Genomic DNA, 24,003 nt, shown 5'->3' with positions numbered 1-24,003 from the left:
CCGGAGTGAAACGAATCTTGCCCCAAGCTATCTAAGCACCACGCTCGTTCAGCAGTTTTTTAGAAGTTCAAATCTCTGCTAATTAATCTTGTTTTTTAGGTTTATCTTTTTTGCAAAACAGATGGCGGATCCACTGCACATTTACAGTATCGCGCAAGGCGTTTGCTACTAATTTGAACTTTTCAAACAAAGTAGTCAATGCTTGCACAGAATAAAATACACTGTACTACTATGTTTATAAAAATTTCAGTGAACGCTAATTTCCATATATAACTAATATCTGGAATAGCCAACAATGCAGAAATTGCCTTTCAGTGCTATCATCGCTGAAAAATTACTATGTTTGAGGAGGTGACTCCAAACTTTTGATTGAAGTTACCTTATGTGTCATTGGGAAATGTACAACTTTGAACAACAATTGATATTTTTAAATCTTTTATATCTGAGTTTTTCACAAAAAAAAATTTAGAACTTTTGAAAAAAAAAATCTAAAAATAATTTCCAGAAATCCTGCTACATCCAATGTGTTATGAAAGTTTCTTCCCAATCAGGCTTTAAGTGACTCAAATTCGACTCTCAGAAAGTCTTGAAAAATCTTAAAAAGTTACGCATTTATTGACCACTACTGTAGAATGAAGGTTAATGACTTGAATAGATATGCTGAATTTTGTTTCGGATCCAGATTCTTCATAAGTATCCCGCGGAACCGACGTGGCGTCTGTGCCTATTTGATGTCGGTAAACATGATTCCCATTATAGATTATCCATATGAGCCGCATTGTATTGGATTACAACGCAAATCAGGTTCACTCCTCCATTCGTTTATGTGGTTGATTTTCACTATGAGCAGCAGGGAGCTTATAGGTCGCATTACAAACGAAAGACCGACTGACCTGGCGCTATATTGTGACATTTACCTTCACATAACCGACACAGTCTGAGGGTCTGGCTTTCGTCGCCGCCATGGCCATGGGGTCAGGCTGTCTGGCAGGGCTTAGAATATTTCCTCTTCTGTTCGTTTCGTACCTATGTACATTTCCCTACTTCCTTATTAGTCATCAGTGGCTGTCGGCAAACCGCACTTATATACGTGCCTTGGTTTCAATGGGGAAATGCATTTCCCCAAAACTTAGTGGTTGTATTGGGGAAAGGAATGAATTCTTACTGTGGTAAGGTTACAGGGGTTCTCAACATAGAACTATTCGTAGGTTTTTTTTACTTAAAACCTTATTTTAAGAAAGTCTACGTTTTGAGCCAAGTCCGATATGGTTTGTATTTATTACGATTAGTAGATGGGTCTCCAGTTAGCCTAGTGGTTAAGGCTATGGATCGCGAATCCGGAGACGGCGGGTTCGATTCCCGTTCCGGTCGGGAAAATTTTTTCGACTCCCTGGGCATAGTGTATCATTGTACTCACAATATACAAATTCATGCAATGGCAGGCAACGAAGACTAAAATATAAACGACTCATAAGAAAGTGATCATTCTTAATAAATAATTCCAAAAGTCCCAGTGAAGAAACCGGGGTGTAAGCAGTAATAAATATCAAAAGTTCCATAAACAAATAAAAAAAGGCATAAATAAATCAAAAGTCTCCATAAATAATTGATTTTTGAGCAATTAAAAACGTCAAAAATGCAATGAATAAATCAACTGTTGCAATAAAAAAAAGCCATTTCCCACCAAATAACTTCGAATTTTCCATAAATAAATTCTATTTTTCCATAATAAATTAGAAAAATCATAATAAAAAAATATCTAAAAAGCAATAAATAATTCAAAAAGTGCAATAAACAAAAAAATAAAGTATCAATAAATGTCGAAAAAACGAGCAATAAACATAAATGTATTTTGAGCAAAAATTTCGTAGACCATGCGGCGAAATCGCATAGAGGATTGAGGAACTGAGGCGGCAGAAGGCCGCCGAAGTTTCCGATATCCGATGCACCGCAACTGCATCGTTTCGGTTTTAGGCAAACCACAGATCCAAGAATTTGCCCGGTATAATGCAAACATTGATGTTATCCCTCTTTTAGGTCCGACGAGCGATAACGAGTTCGGACAGCAAGCAATTGCTCGGTAAATTGCAATCACAGTTACGCAAGATTTTCAGTCAATTCAGTCATATAAGTGCGATTCAGCATTTTACTGTCTCATACTTTCCTGCATTTGTTTTTCATGGGTAATTTCGTCATTTTTTATTGCTATTTTTGAATTTTTTTATTGCTTTTTCGATTTTTTTTATTGTGAATTTTCTAATTTATTATGGAAAAATCGGATTTATTTATGGAAAATTCAAAGTTAATTGGTGGGAAAAATGGCTTTTTTTATTGCAACAGTTGATTTGTTCATTGCATTTTTGACGTTTTTAATTGCTCAAAAATCAATTATTTATGGAAATTTTTGATTTATTTATGCATTTTTTTATTTGTTTATGGAACTTTTGATATTTATTACTGCTTACACACCTGTTTCTTCACTGGAACTTTTCGAATTATTTATGGGAAATTTTGTATTTAATATGGAACGTTTAATTGTCTGCCGGCAAAGAAAGCTCTTCAATTAATAACTGTGGAAGTGCTCAAAGAACACTAAGCGAGGCAGGCCAAGTCCCAGTGGTGACGTAGAGCCATAAAGAAGAAGAAGAAGACGATTAGTAGATATCAAGACAAATTTGAGAATTATTTCAAGAACCAAAAAGAGTTCAAGTGCCATTTCTGATGGAAATGTTAGTGGGACTCCCAGAGAATGCATTATTGGCGAAAATTTAGTTGTTTGCAATTCCAACAATTCTTGGGAGCAATTGCTGCGAATAGAGTTTTCGTGGCGCTGTCCACAAACTACGTAGATACTCGGTTTTGGCCGTCTTAGACCCCGCTCCCACCTCGTAGACTTTTGCCCATACAAAATTGTCGAAATTTGTACGAATCGTAGGTTTTGGTCACAACTCCCTCCTCTTCTCTTTAGGAGTTTACATCCCAAGTAACAATTCCATTGCTGATTGGATTTGTTTGATTTTTATTAAGGTTTTATAACAGTAATAATTAAAACTCACAGTTTTACGACTAATAAGGTACACCGGGAAACTGGTGGAGCAAGATGAAACACGAACTTTTGAAATAGATTTCAATACAATTTGGATATTTGTCCTTCGCTGAAAGATTGTTTGAATCAAAAACTATGTGTTATGGCGATCAAACTATTTATCATCATTAGAAAACATAATGTCAACCCGCTGTTTCGCTTAGTATACTTGAAGATGTCCATAAAGCCAGATTTTAAGAGTAAACAATACTCTCCGATATGCAAACCTTCTGGCATTCATTATTACCACAATAAAACTGTTCAAACTCTCAACAGATGGCGATCCGTTCGATTAGTAACGACGTCTGTTGGTGGAGAAGCAGAAACTACGACACTGCTAGGTTTATTGCAGTCATCATAAAAGTAAACTTGCTTTCGTTTTATTTTCTTTTATTTTCGCTAATTATGGTCGTCGCCATATTGAAGAATTAGCTGACGTGAATAGAAAATAGTTTATTTTGCTCAAATAAGCAATGAATTGATAGTTTGCCGACCTTTCCATAACATGCTCACATAAAAAAACTCTCTTAGCTGAGTTTTCTTGTGATTCGAGATAGTTTTACTAAATTAACAAATTGATTTATTTCATTCCAAGATGATAATATTCACCATTTTCGAAGCGCATTAATTTTATGATTCTGCAACCCCAATATTCACGGTAAAAATAAATGCGCATAAGGCTACCAGCACAATAACTACTAAAATATTACTTTGAAATGATCGCTTTCTTCTTACGAATGATGTATCCTCCTGAACTTTACGTGTCATCGAAGATGCTTCTCTGCATCTTGAGCTGTCATAGTTTTTGTTGAAAAAAAAAACAACAACAATCATCATAACCTCTTTCCGAGAATGGAAAATTTTTTCAACTAGGCTTTAAAACAGTTTTATTGCTACTCTTAATGTGGTTTGCAAAACCTCTCTGACCAACTTAGCCAGAAGATGTTCTTAAAGAGGTTATCAAGAGGTTTCGATGTATAAATCAGTTTTATTGCAAGTTACTTGGAATAGTTTATGGACGGGTGCTGTATAAGTTTTGATAAAAATACTTTGAATAGAAAATTCTTATAATTCTTTCTGAATAATCTTCACGTATTTCTAAATGAATATTTGCTTTTACCGTTATATAGCTTATTACATGTTGTCTGTTGTTTAGTGTAAGTTATGGGCTTCATTAGAAGAAATGACTGCCTTCGGACGCGATCTGCTGCGCTACACCAAAGAGGCACAAACTACACTAGGCTTCAAATACGTTTGGCCAGGACGAAACGGGAAGGTTCTCATCAGACGTCACGAGGGAGGCAAAGTAGAAAAAATTGGAACGAAGCTAGAACTAGAACAACTAACATGCAACTCTGCAAAGCGCCCTCTAGATGTTTCAGTTGGTTGTGGAGACTCTTCAACGATGATTTCACCTCGGACGTCACCGCAGATCCATCAGCCAACAAAGCGTACACGTTAAAATTGAATTGTAATCAAATGTATCTGAATTTGTTATTGAAATGGAGAATTTTTTTGTTGAAAATGTTGAACTTTTAAATAAAAACTTTAGTCGAATAAGTAATCATTTTTCCTTGAGAATCTTGCAACTTAATACACGAGGCATGAATACGTTTGAGAAAATTGATGCAGTGAAGGTACTTTTGGATTCATATAATGGGTGTGTTGATGTGCTTGTAATTGGTGAAACGTGGCTGAAGTCGGATCGGATTCAATTGTTTGGGCTAGAAGGATACAATGCTACTTTTTCTTGTCGTAATGATTCCGCTGGAGGTGGATTGGTGGTGTACGTCCGGAAAGGCATCAGCTTTGTAGAAATGAGCAACATGCACGAGCTAGGCTTCCATTATATCCATGTGTGTTTAAAGCTTAAGGACTCGGAATTCGATGTACATGCTGTCTACAGACCACCTAGCTACCACCAGTCATTGTTTTATGATAAGATGGAATCAATATGCTCGAATTTCAAACCCAACGGATCCGGTGTCATTGTCGGGGATATGAATATACCAGTCAACCAATGTGAGTCCAGAGTTGTTCGAGAATATCTGGACTTGTTGAACTCTTATAACTTCTCAGTAACGAACACAATTGCTACTAGACCAGCCAGTGTCAATATCCTGGACCACGTTGTTTGTTCGGAGGCATTAAGAGACTGCGTAATGAATGAAACAATGCCATCGGAAGTAAGCGACCACTGTTTTGTTCTTTCAACATTCCGGCTCAACAAACCAATACAACTTGTGCAACTACAAAAAAAACATCGTAAACCATACAAGGCTGAACGAGGCATTCATAGCAGTCATGCAAAATGCAATTGATGTTCCATCCCAAGAAAAATTGAATCATGTCATAGACACATACAATACTCTAAAGCAACGTTTCTCTAAAACGATATCAGTATCGGCACGAGTAAAATCTCAATGTCCATGGATGAGTTTTGACCTATGGCAGCTTATGCGAATGAAGAGCAACATACTAAAAAGTGCACGAAGGCGACCAAATGATGAAAGATTAAAGCAACTATTGACACATATCTCACGAAAAGTCCAACAGGAAAAACTGCGTGCTAAAAGGACCTACTACTCCAAATTGTTTGAAAACGCTGATCAAAAAACTGTTTGGCGTAATATTGATCATGTCCTTGGGCGCAAACCGGAAAGGGACGACTGTATAAAATTGACTATTGACGGCCAACTGACGACTCATGGACCAGCGATTGCCGATAAGTTCAATGAATTCTTCTGTGCGATTGGACCCCAGCTAGCCTCCTCTATCTCTAGTAACCGCGACATCAATAAGTTTGGAACATTAACAAGAGTCAATCAGTCAATATTTCTCCGACCTGCTACTGTACAAGAAGTCATCCTTAAGATCAACAAATTAAACATCAACAAAACACCCGGTTATGACGGAATTCCAGCGTTCTTCGTAAAGACACACCATGACATATTTGCACCACTGGTAGCAGATATCTTCAATGAATCTATTGCATCGGGTAGCTACCCAGAGAAACTGAAAGTTGCACGCGTAGTTCCAGTTCACAAATCAGGCAATAAAACGGAAGTGAATAACTATCGACCAATATCTATTCTTTCGGTCTTGAGTAAACTATTCGAGCAACTCTTAGCCGACAGAGTTTCCACCTTCCTGAATGACAGAAAAGTTATTTACGACCACCAATTTGGATTTCGATCTGGTTCCAGTACATGGACAGCTGCCAGCGAACTCGTAGATGATATCTATATGGCTATGGACACCAGTAACGTTGCAGGAGTTCTGTTTTTGGACTTAAAGAAAGCCTTCGATACCATAGACCACGATATACTAATGAGAAAATTGGAGTACTATGGGATTCGTGGTGTTGCAAATGCCCTATTCAGGAGTTATCTAACCGGGAGAACCCAATTTGTCTCAGTCAATGGCGTCGCAAGTTCAAAGAGAGCAATCACTGTTGGAGTTCCACAGGGGAGCAATTTAGGGCCGTTACTCTTTTTGCTTTATATAAATGATCTGGCAAAACTACATTTGCATGGAAAACCACGATTATTTGCGGACGATACATCTGTAACGTACCTTACAACCGATCCTGCTCGCCTGATAATACTCATGAAGGAAGATATGTATAAGCTACAAGAGTTCTTCGCCGAAAATCTTTTGTCCTTGAATCTTCAAAAGACAAACTACATGATTTTCCACTCGAGGCAAAAAAAAGTTGATCGTCATGCAGACCTGATAGTGGGTGGAACGGTAGTTGAGAAAGTCGAGGTCTATAAATATCTTGGATTGATATTTGATTCTACCTTGAGCTGGACCTCCCATGTTGACAAGCTTAGAAGCGATATCAGCTCATTCTGCGGGCTCTTCTGGAGAATCTCAAAGTTACTTCCTTTAAAACAATTAATTACCATGTATCAAGCGTTTGTGCAGTCCAAATTGCAATACCTAGTATCCATTTGGGGGGCTGCATCAAAAAATGTGTTGAAGCCATTACAAACTGCGCAAAATCGATGCCTAAAAACCATCTACGGCAAGCATCGTCTATATCCAACATTGCAGCTTTATAAAACCGCCGCGAATTCCATCAATCCCATATTGGCCCTACGAGAGCTTCAAACTGTAGTAACTATGCAAAATCTTTTCCATAATCCATTGGTTCATCACAACTATATCATACGGCGATCTCAACACTTGCATAGGACTAGAAGTAGAGATAACTTATACATAATTCGTCGCAATACGGAAGCTGGAAAGAAAGCTTTTTCCTACTATGGGATGCTTCGGCACAATGCTTTACCAGAAACACTGAAAAGAGAAATAAATCTTGTGAGATTTAAAGCAGCAGCTACACGGTTGATAAGAATCAATCTAAGCCAATATCTTATTTGAACCTCTTTGCAACTAACAACCCACGTATCTATCGCTCGGACAGAGGCCACACCAGTTTCCTTGTCAGGTAAGACTGGGTATATGTCTGCCCGAAGCAAATGATGCCACACCCGTAACGGAGGTCAAAACCGTTGCAGATAACCGCAACCCACAAGCCACGTACCCATCACTCGGTCGGAAGCCACACTAGCCCATCTATCAGCCTCATCTCCCCTGTCAGTCTGGAGGAATACATCCGTCAACTGGACATCTAAGCCTACCGTCGTTGCAAATTCACAACCCACGTATTCATCGCTCGGACGGAAGCCACGCCAGCTTCCTTGTCAGGTAAGACTGGGTATATGTCTGTCCGAAGCAAATGATGCCACACCCGTAACGGAGGTCAAAACCGTTGCAGATAACCGCAACCCACAAGCCACGTACCCATCACTCGGTCGGAAGCCACACTAGCCCATCTATCAGCCTCATCTCCCCTGTCAGGCTGGAGAAATGCATTTGTCAACTGGACATCTAAGCTTCCCGTCGTTGCAAACTCACAACCCACGTATTCATCGTTCGGACAGAAGCCACGCCAGCTTCCTTGTCAGGTAAGACTGGGTATATGTCTGCCCGAAGCAAATGATGCCACACCCGTAGCGGAGGTCAAAACCGTTGCAGATATCTACAACCCACAAGCCACGTATTCATCGTTCGGACAGAAGCCACGCCAGCTTCCTTGTCAGGCTGGAGAAATGCATTTGTCAACTGGACATCTAAGCTTCCCGTAGTTAGAAACTCACAACCCACGTATTCATCGTTCGGACAGAAGCCACGCCAGCTTCCTTGTCAGGTAAGACTGGGTATATGTCTGTCCGAAGCAAATGATGCCACACCCGTAACGGAGGTCAAAACCGTTGCAGATATCTACAACCCACAAGCCACGTATTCATCGTTCGGACAGAAGCCACGCCAGCTTCCTTGTCAGGTAAGACTGGGTATATGTCTGTCCGAAGCAAATGATGCCACACCCGTAACGGAGGTCAAAACCGTTGCAGATATCTACAACCCACAAGCCACGTATCCATCACTCGGTCGGAAGCTACGCTAGCCTCTTTATCAGCCGCATCTCCCCTGTCAGTCTGGAGGAATACAACCGTCAACTGGACATCTAAGCCTACCGTCGTTGCAAATTCACAACCCACGTATTCATCATTCGGACGGAAGCCACGCCAGCTTCCTTGTCAGGTAAGACTGGGTATATGTCTGTCCGAAGCAAATGATGCCACACCCGTAACGGAGGTCAAAACCGTTGCAGATAACCGCAACCCACAAGCCACGTACCCATCACTCGGTCGGAAGCCACACTAGCCCCTCTATCAGCCTCATCTCCCCTGTCAGGCTGGAGAAATGCATTTGTCAACTGGCCATCTAAGCTTCCCGTCGTTGCAAACTCACAACCCACGTATTCATCGTTCGGACAGAAGCCACGCCAGCTTCCTTGTCGGGTAAGACTGGGTATATGTCTGCCCGAAGCAAATGATGCCACACCCGTAACGGAGGTCAAAACCGTTGCAGATATCTACAACCCACAAGCCACGTATTCATCGTTCGGACAGAAGCCACGCCAGCTTCCTTGTCAGGCTGGAGAAATGCATTTGTCAACTGGACATCTAAGCTTCCCGTAGTTAGAAACTCACAACCCACGTATTCATCGTTCGGACAGAAGCCACGCCAGCTTCCTTGTCAGGTAAGACTGGGTATATGTCTGTCCGAAGCAAATGATGCCACACCCGTAACGGAGGTCAAAACCGTTGCAGATAACCGCAACCCACAAGCCACGTACCCATCACTCGGTCGGAAGCCACACTAGCCCCTCTATCAGCCTCATCTCCCCTGTCAGGCTGGAGAAATGCATTTGTCAACTGGCCATCTAAGCTTCCCGTCGTTGCAAACTCACAACCCACGTATTCATCGTTCGGACAGAAGCCACGCCAGCTTCCTTGTCGGGTAAGACTGGGTATATGTCTGCCCGAAGCAAATGATGCCACACCCGTAACGGAGGTCAAAACCGTTGCAGATATCTACAACCCACAAGCCACGTATTCATCGTTCGGACAGAAGCCACGCCAGCTTCCTTGTCAGGCTGGAGAAATGCATTTGTCAACTGGACATCTAAGCTTCCCGTAGTTAGAAACTCACAACCCACGTATTCATCGTTCGGACAGAAGCCACGCCAGCTTCCTTGTCAGGTAAGACTGGGTATATGTCTGTCCGAAGCAAATGATGCCACACCCGTAACGGAGGTCAAAACCGTTGCAGATAACCGCAACCCACAAGCCACGTACCCATCACTCGGTCGGAAGCCACACTAGCCCCTCTATCAGCCTCATCTCCCCTGTCAGGCTGGAGAAATGCATTTGTCAACTGGCCATCTAAGCTTCCCGTCGTTGCAAACTCACAACCCACGTATTCATCGTTCGGACAGAAGCCACGCCAGCTTCCTTGTCGGGTAAGACTGGGTATATGTCTGCCCGAAGCAAATGATGCCACACCCGTAACGGAGGTCAAAACCGTTGCAGATATCTACAACCCACAAGCCACGTATTCATCGTTCGGACAGAAGCCACGCCAGCTTCCTTGTCAGGCTGGAGAAATGCATTTGTCAACTGGACATCTAAGCTTCCCGTAGTTAGAAACTCACAACCCACGTATTCATCGTTCGGACAGAAGCCACGCCAGCTTCCTTGTCAGGTAAGACTGGGTATATGTCTGTCCGAAGCAAATGATGCCACACCCGTAACGGAGGTCAAAACCGTTGCAGATAACCGCAACCCACAAGCCACGTACCCATCACTCGGTCGGAAGCCACACTAGCCCCTCTATCAGCCTCATCTCCCCTGTCAGGCTGGAGAAATGCATTTGTCAACTGGCCATCTAAGCTTCCCGTCGTTGCAAACTCACAACCCACGTATTCATCGTTCGGACAGAAGCCACGCCAGCTTCCTTGTCGGGTAAGACTGGGTATATGTCTGTCCGAAGCAAATGATGCCACACCCGTAACGGAGGTCAAAACCGTTGCAGATATCTACAACCCACAAGCCACGTACCCATCACTCGGTCGGAAGCCACACTAGCCCCTCTATCAGCCTCATCTCCCCTGTCAGTCTGGAGAAATACATCTAAGCCTCCCGTCGTTGCAAACTCACAACCCACGTATTCATCGTTCGGACAGAAGCCACGCCAGCTTCCTTGTCAGATAACCGCAACCCACAAGCCACGTACCCATCACTCGGTCGGAAGCTACACCAATTTTCTTGTCAGGTAAGAAAGGCCGGGTATATGTCTGGCCGAAGTCAATGATACTACGCCCGTAACGGAGATTATAACTGTTGCAGATTAGCCTTCTCAATGGACGCTTGGTCAGCAATCATGGATTGTTTCGGGAGTCTTGAACAAAGTAATCGTCAGCTGGACCCAAAACCACCGGTAACCCACCTAATCATCATCTGGTCAGAAGCAGCGCCAGTCTCCCTGTCAGCACCCAAGGAACAACACTAGTCTTGCGTGTTTGATACCAGGCACCAAGGAATAATTATTATAGATTACTATCATCCCAGAATTATTATAAGTTACTTAGATTTTAAGCTGATATAATTGGTAGTTACTGGTTGCACTTCCTTAAAAGAGAATTTGTCCTCATTGGAAGTGCATATTGATTGTAAAATGTTTTGAAAAGAAAAAAAAAAAAAAAAATGTTGTTGCTATTGATTGAATTAGGATTTTGTTGGAACTTAAGGGGTTATATATGTCGAATTTAAGGCGAAACTGGACGCATTTCCCCATTTTTTTAGTTTCTGATTTTTTATTAAATAATAAAGCAATATTTTTAGAATAAGTTTTCATACACAGTTAGAGGAAGGATCGAGCTATCTCCTGATTTTTTTTCAGGTGTAAAACTTTTTCCACCTGAAAAAAAACAGGAAATACCTTGATCACCCAAGTAACATTTTAAGTTTTGTTCGGCTCTACAAGAGATCTTCATGACCAATTTTATAAAACTTGCAATAAAACTGAATCATACATCAAAACCTCTTGATAACCTCTTTAAGAGCATCTTCCGGCTAAGTAGACCACTCTCGGAGAGGTTTTGCAAACCGCATTAAGAGTAGCAATAAACTCGTTTTAAAACCTAGTTGAAAAATGTTCCATTCTCGTTTGTTGTTGTTTTTTTTACAAAATCTATGACAGCTCAAGATGCAGAGAAGCTTCTGCGATGGCACGTAAAGTTCAGGAGGATACATAATTCGTAAGTAGAATGCGATCATTTGAAAGTAATATTTCAGTAGTTATTGTGCTGGTAGGCTTATGCGCATTCGAATTTACCGTGAATATTGGGGTTGCAGAATCATAAAATTAATGCGCTTCGAAAATAGTGAATATTATCATCTTGGAATAAAATAAATCAATTTGTGAATTTAGTAAAACTATCTCGAATCACAAGAAAACTCAGCAGAGAGAGTTTATTTATGTGAGCATGGTATGAAAATGGTGGCAAACTATCAATTCATTGCTTATTTAAGCAAAATTAACTATTTTCCATTCACGTAAGCTAATTATTCAATATGGCGACGACCATAACCAGCGAAAATAAAACGAAAGCAAGTTTACTTTTATGATGACCGCAATAAATACTGCTGCTAGATTAGTGCTAGATAGTCGTAGTTTTTGCTTTTCCACCAACAGATGTCGTTACTACTCGAACGGATCGCCATCTGTTGAGAGTTTTAAAAGTTTTATTGTGATAATGATGATTGCCAGAAGGTTTACATATCGGAAAGTTTTGTTTACTCTAAAAATCTGTCTTTATTAATATCTTCAAGTATACTATAAAACATTTTATCAATGGTTTTCATAAAAGCAGTCATAAAACTGTGAGTTTTAATTATTGCTGTAATAAATCCTTAATAAAAATCAAACAAAACCAATCAGTAATGGAATTGTTACTTGGGCATCCCTCTAACTGTGTACGAAAATTGATTTTGAAAATATTGCTTCATTATTAAAAAAAAATCAAAAACCAAAAAGTGAGGAAATGCTTCCAGTTTCGCGAGTAAAGGGTGTACGGAATCAAATTGCGCCACGGAAAATACTGTATAACTTTTGATTGCATGCATCAAACTGGCTGATTTTTTAAACAATAATAACTATTAATGCGCAGATGATACTGTAAAATTTTCATCAGAATCGGTAAAGTATTGGCGGAGATATTTCTGACACTAGAAAACGAGGTTTTGGAATTCTTGTACACTCATTGTGAAAATGATTTATTGTTACTTTTTCAAAACATCTGAAAATTTGACTATAAATTAACAATATAATAAAAATGAAGTGGTAAATGTTTTATCAAGATCGGTTTAGTACTGAGTTTTCTAGAATTCAAAACACAAACCGCTTCACAGTGAATTTTAGTTCCTTTATAAAAACATTCAGGTCCGTTTGCGCCATTTTGACTGTAGAACTGTCAATACTGCTTCAATTCTAATTAAAATTTGAGAGTCCTTAACTATTATAATAAAATGTTTACCGTCACATTTTCAGCCATTTTGGCTAAAACATTGGAAGTTAGACAACTTTGAATGTCTCAATACAGTTAAATCGGTTTGCGTATTGCGATTTATGGACACATATACGATCACAACTTTTTAATGGTTGGACCGAATCAAATGAAACTTTCAAGCAATATTCCTACATATATATTCCACTTACAAAAAATAATTCATTGCAATCGGTTTAGTATTTCTGTTCCTAGAGATAGATTTATAAAATATAAATTTGTTTGTTTGCACAAGAATCCCAAAATCGAATTTTCCAACGTCGGAGATATCTCCGCCAATAATTCACCGATTTCTCTGAAAATTTTGTGGTATCATCTGCACACAATATACTGTTAGTGGTTGAAAAATCAGCAATTTGGATGCATGCAATCAAAAGATATACACTATTTTCCGTGGCGCAATTTGATTCCGTACACCCTTTATATATAAAGTCGGGAATAAAATATTTTTTTTTATCTTAAAGTAGTAGCAGTTAAAGAAAACATGTATTACAGAAATTGTTATAACTTTGTTGCGTTAAAACGGCTATCACAGTCTAAATTTAATGATGTTTCGGCCACGGGTTTTGGCCTTTTTCCATATTTTTAACAGTTTGAGTCGACAATAAGGTCCTAAAATGAAAAATATTTTCCCGCTATTGGTGCATAACACGAAAGAGCTTGGTTTTCTGATCTCAATGGTAATTTTTCCAAACTTGAACAATAACAGAATAGTTAATAAACTCGAAAATAAAATAATGATGAGCAAGTCTTGTTTGACATTCGAGGTCAACCTTGACGTAACGAAAGTGAAACGGCGGGTTGCAAAAGACACCACATTGGCTCACTTTTGACAACGTATGTTCCTGTTTGACATACACGGTGAACAAAATTTACCCAAAATTGAGTGCTAAACAAGGAGTGTTGCAAAAATTATTAAAATTTTTGAAAATATATTTTATGGGCTTTACCTAATAGGAATACTTAAAAAATGAGTAAACATGTCGTTTTAATCAATGCTTGATCGAATTATGCAGAAATTGAGATAGGCCTTTAGGAGCCTATTATCTAATGAAAAAAGCTAGATTGACGAGCTTGGTGGTCTAGTGGCTACCACTTCTGATTCGTATGCAGAAGGTCCTGGGTTCAATCCCTGGCCCGTCCCTTTCCTCCTACTTTGCATCTTTCTATATACTTTCTCCCTTCTCTCTACATATACAACTCATACATAATCACATGCTCATAGCCATCGCTAGAACAGCAACGGGTTGAAAAAAGCCGTTTTCCTTCCTTCCAACTATCACAGCATAGTGTAAATCTATCATATAACGCCTACAAGTTATGCAATCAAGCGAACTGTGCCGCATTGTCTGCAGAGTAATAGATACACTAATCTATCACCTTACGCCTGGCATCCACACACAAATGTGTTAACCCACTGCCAATCATACCCCACCAATACTCCGACATCCGCATGAATTTGTACAGACGCAGAGGTATATTCGATCGGCTGTGGATACAAACGATTACAATCATCACTTCCTTCTCCTCCTTCACATTGCCCTGCCACCTGACGTGGCAGGCGTCATTCTGCCGTGTGCAGCATAGTTGCCCCATGTTCTATGGAAATTTTAAGGTTCACAATCGTTCTAAATGCGTCGAAACGTAGGACTTACATAGATAAGGAATGAATAATTGAATTTTCACCATCGTAAAGACAATTTTTATTCCTGTTCGGGTTTGTCACTGCGACCAGTTTTTAGATCTATTGTGACATTACCTGTATCCTTAGTGTAGTGCATGTCGCATTACTCAATTGCCATTGAGGGGCAATAAAGTATCGATTTTGATACAGTTTTTGTTTTGTTTTCTTAGAATATAAAACAAGAGTACTGATATTGGCCATGCATCGGAAACCTAGCATCACCCTTGTTTTACTGCTAAATTCTCCCCAGTAGGAAGTTTAAGACCCGGGTTTTAACATTAGCAGCAATATCATTCCAATAATGGAACATGTGTTCAGTAATAAGGATTCTAGTATGTTCCTTGCGTACTAGCACTTTCCAGTCTTCGAAGAGTTAGTACATACATGGATCCCTAACCCAATTTGATTTCCTTTGCATTGAGTTTAGCCTCAGATGGTGAGGTTTTTAACTATATGCAAAGTAAAGTTAGTAAACTCAGTTTTATTCAAAAACTGGAAGTCTCCAAAACACCAGTAGTAAGGACTAAATACTATAATCCCTGAATTACCAGAACACATATTCCAAAATTGAAAAATAGGACGACACTAGATTTCGGTTTGGTAGATCTATCACCGCAACGCAACCCAAAATGGCGATCTACCCACGCTACGGGCTCTGTTAAAGATCGAGCATCTTTTAAACCCCCTCAACCATTCATCCCTCAGCACGGGTCGCCTGACACCTTGGATTGGGGTTACCTGTTTGGTGGACTTTTACCCCCGGAACAGGTGGTCCGTAGTGCTATTCTAAGCCGGCAGCTACACGGGCAATCGTAAAGGCGATAGCATTTGTCAACAAGTTATGATCAGATCATATAATAGCATTTTGATTCAACAGCTCCATCACAATTCACACAATCATTCGTTGACACTTCGACAAATCGTCAACACCTCCAAGTGAGCGAGAAAATGATGAATGAATCAATGGACGGATGGTCGGATATTAATCATGCAGCGGTTTGCCACCTCTCTCGACTGTTGGTTGCTCCGAACAAGTTTGGCCGCCGGTCGAAATTTATGGTCACGTTTTTCCTACTTCTACCATCTAGAGGTATCCCAAAGAAGTTGGTGGTGCACTCCTTGCAGCCAGACAAACGAAACTTCATCGCCTGAGGTAGGTACGTGACACTTTCGTTTTTCCTTTTGAACCACAGCGGCGGCATTGCAGCGCGCGCAAGTGCAATAATGCATCCTCCTCCTCCTCGGTAGTTGGTGGCGAAGTCGTCGCAAAGTCTCAATTGAATGGACCTCTAGGAGCCCCTCACAGAAGAGCAAAGATATGCCACTTGGTTGGTTCGATTTTATGATGCATAGTTACACGCTGTAAAATATGATAATTAACTGGCGGTATTTACACGCGGTTTGGTACTGTTGGTCGTTCGCTAGCAATCGACGCGCGCCGCTTCGAGGGTGGCAAATAGCCTGCTCCGAGTCAATGAGTGTAGCTTTGCTGGGACTTAAACATTTCTTCACCGGCATTATACGGACTGTTTGAATTACCATTCAACACCGTACGGGGAAGATTTATTTGCCGTTTGTATTGTAACAACACCCGTTTACTGCATCATGAACAGAACGGTAGGATATGATTGTAGAATGGTGGCCATGAGCCAGTCAGTGACGGACTGTTAGCTAGATGTTAGAAATATGCACCACGCGGTGACACCGGTTAAGCCGGTTCGATGCCAGACGTCCCAAACCCAAGACACTTGTTCGTGTAAAGCGGGTATTTGTGTTTTACATGACGGTGGTGATCGAGTTGATGAACAATTGCGAATTCCAAAAGGTTAAATCACTGCTTTGATTCCTTTAAAATATATACAAAAAATCTATGTGTAGTACTCCTCAGGGATGGAATCATTCATTTGCAAAGAGTTACATTAACTTGAAACTATCTCAGTTCAGAAGCATTCTATCAAAAAACTATGTATGGTTGAATTGAACCTTGTAGTTTTATCTGGAAGTTCGCCGAAAAGCATTAGGGTCGCACACGCATACCAAATTCGTGAACGAGCTGTGAAGGCAACTCTCCACGCGGTGAATGTAAATTACATTCACGCCGTGGAGAGTTGCGTTTGCAGCCTTCTGTTGACTTTATTATCGGCGCTACACTAGTACACTGCTCTACAAAGTTTCAGGTAAAACAAAAATGAAAAAGTGCTCCATACATTAGTTTTTGCTACGATGTTTCTGAAGCGAGATATTCGCAAGTGAATGTAAATGATTGCAAATGAATGATCCCATCCTTGGTACTCCTTCAATATATAGGTTGGTTCCGTTTTGTCACTATTCGTTTTTGTCACTATCCGATTTCGTCAACAAATTATTGGCGTGTAGCAGCACAGATTTCACGTTCGAGTTGAAAATTCGGATCTTGGTGCGTTGACTAATCTGATTGTTTTTCCATACATTTCTTAAACTTGCAAAAGCAGCCCTCGCCTTGATCCGTGCACCTATGTCGATCTTGGTGCCGCCATCGGCCGCCATTTATCTACCAAGATATTAGGCCATATGAATAAAGTTGAGTAAATACTCTTCACATAATCTATGTGAAGCCGTGGAGCAAATCTCTGTGAATCTTCACAGAGATCTGAGTAAAGAGTATTCACTCAGCTTTATTCATATGACCTATTGGAAGCTTTCAACATTCTCCACTGATTGCCCAGCTACCGTAAAGCTGGAAGGGTTGACCGTGTTTACATCCAACGATTTGGTCTTGTTGACGTTGATTGTAAGACCTGCCGCTGAGGAGCGATTGACAAGATCATCGAGCTTGCTCTGCATATCAGAGCGCCGTTGAGCTAGGAGAGCAACGTCGTCAGCCAGTTCGAAGTCATTTAGGTGCTCCATGGAAATGGGATGCCACAGCAATCCACGATTTGGTTCACGGTCAATCGCACCTACCAGGATCTCGTCGATTACGATGAGGAACAGTAGCGGTGATCCACTCCAGCAACGACCCGGATGGGATCGGACAAAACACCGTTGTGCAGTACTCTGCACGAAAATGCCCTGTGCTGTGCTTCAATGAGGCCGATGATTTTCTCAGGGAGACTGTTGCGCCTGAGGGCTTTCCACATGTTTCCGTTATTTAGATGGTCGAAAGCTTTTTCGTAATCAATGAACACCGGGTAGAGAGACTCTTGGAATTCATTGATTTGCTCCAGAATGATACGGAGCGTGACAATATGGTCCACACAGGATCGTCCGACACGGAATCCTTCTAGCTGCCGTCGGAGAGTTGCGTCAAACTTCTCCTGTATCCGGTTAAGGATCACAGAGGACTTAGTCCCACTAAGGCGAAGTGAAACATCGTAGAGGAAACGGATTTCGCCGGTGTTTGCGGCTTTCTCGCCTTCGTCGGCTAGGGAGTCCGCCCACGCTCTTTTGTCCCGTCAACATGAGCGTTTCACTTCCTTCTCGAGAGCCGAATAGCGCTCACGAGCTACGACTTTGGCTCCTCGTGTTTTCGCTCGCTCTATCGCGGCTTTGGCGTTCCTTCGCTCTTCTATCTCAAGGTATCATCTGTGGTACACTGCTTTTTCCGGGTGCGTAGCTCACCCAAATTATTCTCGCCGGTGGCGATGAAGGCGTTTTTGATGGCGCTCCATTGACTTCTATGCTTTCACCTGCTGGAATATCCGCAGCACGGTTCTCTAGCTCTTCGACGAAGGACCTTTTCACCGCAGCGTCTTCCAGTCGGTGTGTGTTGAACCGACGCTCGATTTCCTCCTCCTGTGGAAAGATCCAATCAATGCACAGTCGGATCTCGCCGATTAGGAGATGATGGTCGGACGCAATGTCGGGGCTACGTTTGTTCTGCACATCAAGAAGGCTCCGTCTCCATTTTCGGCTGATGCAAATGTGGTCGATTTGATTTTCCGTGATGCCATCACAGGAATCCCATGTCACTTTGTGCACTGGTCGATGAGGAAAGAACGATCCCCCAATCACCATGTCATTGTTGCCACAACGCACTGCAAACAGCTCTCCGTTCTCGCTCATTTCTCCGAGATCATGGCGTCCCATGACGAGCTCATAGTCCGAGTTGTCGGAACCAACCTTCTCGTTGAAGTCGCCCATAAGGATCTTTCGGAATCCTGTCCACGACAGCATTTAGTTGACCGTAAAAGTTCTCTTTGTCTTGAAATTCGACAGCATCGGTTGGCGCGTAACATTGGATCATGGTAAGGTTTCCACCCCGTGTTCTGAATCTGGCCACAATTATCCTCTCATTAATAGGTTCCCACTTGATTAGCGTAGCGTGGGCGTGTTCGCTGAGCAGGAAACCAACTCCACGGTGGCGAGGAGCGTGTTTACCTCGTAGGCCGGAGTATAGGAGAAATTGACCCGACGCCAATCTGTGTTCTCCAAATTTCGGCCAACGGACATCGCTCAGTCCTAGGATCGCAAGCTTCACACGGCATGCCTCATTGGGTAGTTGTGCCAGTTTACCCTACTGGGCTTGGGCCCAAGCAGCACCTGCAACATCATGCAGATTGTGGCTTTCTATGCTTTGGTCTAAATGAGTTGCACTAGAAGCACACGAAACTTCCATCTTGTCAGTTAAGTTGCATTTAAACTCCGAAATTCGTAAGGTTGCGGCTTTGTTTCATAGAAATCACAAACTACCACGTGTTTGACATCGATTCGTGGAGGCGGAGCTTACATATTGCTCGCAAGTGAAAATACAGTCAGCTTACATTAAATGTTTTATGTAACATGCATGAAACATCTAACTCTGGTTTGTTTGTTCAGATTAGGTTCCATATGCGTTACAGAAAACTAGAGCGTCTTTTCATTTTGACAGTTATCTAACTTGTGACAAAGAAGGTGCAATAAAGTAACAAGTAACTTCAGTAGCTTTTATGATGTGTTGAGCATCGATTCTCTCACAGAGCTTTTGGTGTAGTATGTAAGGTGAGTAGATAATACTCCTGATGTCCATGGTTCGAGTCTGGACAAAATCTTTTCCCAACTTTTTTTTCATTCCTCCTCGTTTATGTTGCATAAGAATTCAGAATCTGCGCTTTATGGGTTTCAAAGAAGAAGCAATTGTGTTCTGTCGTCCGTAATACGGACAGTGAATAAATTGCACTAAGGTTGCTGTTACTGGATTAGCAACAAGTCGTGTTGCTTGGGGGTTAATACACACTTAGCAAAAATCACCGACTTCGGTAATATTTTACCGAAATCTCAACCGTTAAGTTTTTTACCGGAGAAATTCGGTGACGTTTACCGAACTTCGTTAAAATTTGACGGATAAACGATAACATTTTACCGAAATTTGGTAATTTTTACAGAATTTCGGTAAAAAACCATTACCGAACGTTCAGCTGTTGAGATTTCGGTAAAAATTACCGAACACGGCTAGCTGTGTACATTCCAAGTTCCAATTCTTGTCCGTTGTTTTGCGCTGAAAGTCGTTGCCGATGAATCAGTTCGTAATCTTTCATTTTCGGTTTCTGTAACGGTTTTTTGGTTTCGGAAACAGTAGATTGTTGGCCTAAGATCCCCTATCCACCGTGATGGGTCTACCACTTTAGGTATAGCTTCCGGTGGAGGAGCATTTCATACTCAGCCGCTGGAAGCCAGAACAGACGCTGTTTGAGCCGCCCCTCCTTGGTGAACAGACGCTCGAGACGTACCTCCTCAGTCTAGTTGAAGTCAGAAGTACAACGGTGCCCAGGTTGCAATACCAGCTAAGCAGACAACTCTTAGCTGATGGTCTTTGCCATCGCTTGACCCGTGGAAGCATGAGGTAGGAACTTGTGAGAACCAGAGCTATGTTGGACGCTCTCCTTGTCGTCTCACCGTTCTGCAACCCCCCGCTTGAACACACATTCTTTTATTCATGGCACTTCGAAAGCAAGATTTCGATGCTGAATACCAATTGATACACCAGCTACCACACTCAGAATATTCTTTCGTAAAACCTCAACGAATATGTTTCGTAAAACTAGTTTTCGTAAATTGAAAGCAATTTGCGTATAATGTACGGTCCATTCGTACCACCATGCAGAAAAAATACAATTGGAGTAGTATCATGTACGAAATCACGAATCCGACACGCGGTCAACTTGCTCATTCGTAGATTTTAGCTCCAGCTGTGTAGAATAAAACAAAACATACAAATGTCATACGTTTTTTACTAACCATGCGTAAAAAGAAAATTTTGCTTCGTAGAATGCAACAAAGTTTTGCAGTCCTTACTGACGCTTGGTTGGATCGCAGAGAAAACAAAGCAACCTGTTTTCATGAGCATATGACGGTGCGTGTGCGAGAAGAGGAAAGGAAATATGCTCTCGGTTGGAAGTGAAGGTTATTTATAAACAGAACCAAAGTGGAAAGCGTTCTGGTTGTTTTTGGATGATTTCAACAAGCGCCCACAGATGGGTGGTTAGCACTGGTAGGTATCAATCAGAAGATACGTGATTCGAAGCCTGTGGTATCCAAGTGGACGAAAGTGTGGTATTTTTTTAAGCATGTTCAATGTCATTCCGACAAAAAAAAAGAGACAGAAAAATGTGTCGGAGCAATTTAGTACGAAAAGAACTCATTCACATTACGAAGCTTTTCGTTGCAGAAAACAACGAATGGCATTTGTAAACATGACGAGTGATTTCGTACAATGAAACAAAATATATTTTCAGTGCAGACACCCAATTATTTAGGTTCCACGCACACTTTGCGATTCAAAGCCGCTAGACACACTCCGTGGACAATTCCGATACGAACCAGTAGTTATCCTAAACAATGCCAAAATGGAACCTGATCCGAAACCTAATAGCTTTCTTTCGAGTTTGCTGCCTCTCCTCTGCTCTGTGGTGATAATTCGCTCCAATGATGTCATTGATCAAACCGGATGATTGAGTGTTCGATTAGATTAAAAATAGTTTTATTGCCATTTCTTCTGTGTTATGACGTATGTTGGACCCATCATCCTTCATACCCGATGATTTCACCCGTCGCACCGCGCGCACCGGGAGCCATTTTAAGCAATGAATTGTCGAACGAAACGACCATCCATCAAGGTGGCTTAAATTTTTAGCTGACTTTAAATCGATTGACACGGAACGAATAAAAAAGGCTCATTCCAACGAATGTCAGATTTGGCCCATCGAACAAGTTAATCCGCCACACCAACAGCAGTAGCATCAGCAGTAAAGTGTGCCTGCCCGGAACCAGGTTGAACAATTTCGGATTCCGGTTGCTACCGTGAGGGTGCGCTCAATTTTTTATTCATTGGCGACGGCGGCGATTCGTTCGAGACGTGTTGATGGCATCATTTTGTACGGTGTTAATTTTCTGGCATGTTGTGTTGTACGCAAATTATTAATGAAGTTTGTAACTATACCAGGTTACAATACTATATACAGAACCTCAATCCCTTTACAAACAGATCATATCACAAGAAACCATACATCACAGTCCAAAAATAAACGAATTCGCCACCGACAAAACCCCGCGCCCGTATTCAAAGTGTACTTACAGTACAGAACCAATTCGTGTCGCGTCCCTTCATCCATAATTTAAAAACAAAAAGCAACAAAAGCGGAAATTGAGTCATATTTAACCCTCCGCAGGGCGATAAATTATGGACAGTTTCGCACCCATATATTCCCCGGTCGGTAGTTCCACCCACACCCGCACCATAGCCCTCCTGGGCAAGGGCTAAAAATCACGGCACACATATGGGTTACCTACGTGCCCCTATACCGCCGCGTGGCAACTAAAACGGGAAAGAATACATACAAGTTGACCTTTTACCGGGTTTTTTGAAGGTGTAGGACATACTTACCATCGATCGACGGGCTTGCTTTACACTACATAGGACATTAAATGCACTTCAATAGACTCCTGCATAGCTACGTACATACTCACGTGCATAGGTGACGACGTCAAGAAGTGAATTATGTTGCGGTCAGCTTTCCTCGATGGACTTTTCGATTCGTTTCAGAATATTGTACATGTGCTGCTGTAGCCAGCTAGTTTAACGCAGTGGTTTTCAACCGAACGGGGAACCTCGACAACCTGGAATCTCAGATTATTCTAACTACCTTACCGCTGTAAAACTGGACTGGTCTTTGAGAATTGTAATGTCTGCCCAAGCAACACACATGGTTACAAAACAGTGACGGCAGCGTATGTAAGGGTTGCGCAGTAAGCCACAGTGACTTCTTTGCAACCTTTACATACGCTGCCGTCACTGTTTTGTAACTATGTGTGTTGCTTGGGTGTGTATTTTACGTAAATTTAGATCTCATTGAAATCCATTAGTCTCTGCCCAGCAACTCCTATCCTTACCTCCTGGTGAAATCGACCAGGCTGCGAGCAATGGTAGGGAAGATCGGGTTCTCAACCCCATTGGAAACAGGACAGGAAATAAGGGTTTGCTTCTGCAACCTCAAATGTTTGTTCCTCATATTAGGGGCGGCTGTCGCCGTCCGAGTACCAGGGAAAGACTATGATATCACAGATGATATGCCAGAAAGTAGGATATTAGTTTACAGGATGAGAAAAATTTGTATGGAGAAAATCCCATACAAATTTTCATCGTGTTACGCAAAGTGTAGGCATAACCGATCTCACTAAGTAACCAAAAGTTCAGATAAGAGGGCACTTTATAAGCTAAGCAGCTTGTTCAAGGTTCCTCATTAGCCTTCTAAGCAGCTTCATTTTCAATTAATTTTTGAACTTGAAGGTTCACATAAGATAGCTGGATAGCCTTATAAGCAGCTTCTGGCAGAACTTTGACAAAATTCATGCCGAAATGAAAATGTATTTTGCAGAATCACAACTTACATTAGGATCTGTATTGCGATCCAAAATCTGAAATTGCTTCCAATAATTGTTTCACACGTTTCTCTTACATATGAAGATTTGAACTGGATGCTCCTGCGTAATAGCCTGCTTACTTACCTCTGCGTTGCCGAAGACGCTTGACAAAGTCAAGCTAACTTCACTACTGTACAAGTGTGCAAAACTAACTGCCGACAGAAAATCGATTCAAGTCAGACTTCACCCTTTTTTTTCTTCTAAACCATAGGGGGATAATCTGCTCAACAGACATCCTAACAGAAGGTTAGGGTAGTATAGGTCTGAGGCCGTCTTCTACAACAAAAGTAAAAGCCAGGACTACTCTCTCCTCGTACCCACTAAACCATTCCTATGGTCGCCAAACCATACGTCTCTCCGGAACCACGAAGAAGG

General features: G+C 41.5%; 1 protein-coding gene across 3 annotated transcripts in view; it reads right to left on the bottom strand.

The window, feature by feature from the left end:
* Positions 1–24,003, bottom strand: part of LOC109413613 (protein amalgam) — a 298,181-nt gene that overhangs the window by 27,147 nt on the left and 247,031 nt on the right. The window lies entirely within an intron of this gene.

The sequence above is a fragment of the Aedes albopictus genome, chromosome 3 (assembly GCF_035046485.1).
Source record: "Aedes albopictus strain Foshan chromosome 3, AalbF5, whole genome shotgun sequence".
Taxonomy (NCBI): domain Eukaryota; kingdom Metazoa; phylum Arthropoda; class Insecta; order Diptera; family Culicidae; genus Aedes; species Aedes albopictus.
Note: the sequence above shows the minus strand (reverse complement) of the source record. Positions and strands in the feature narration are given on the sequence as shown.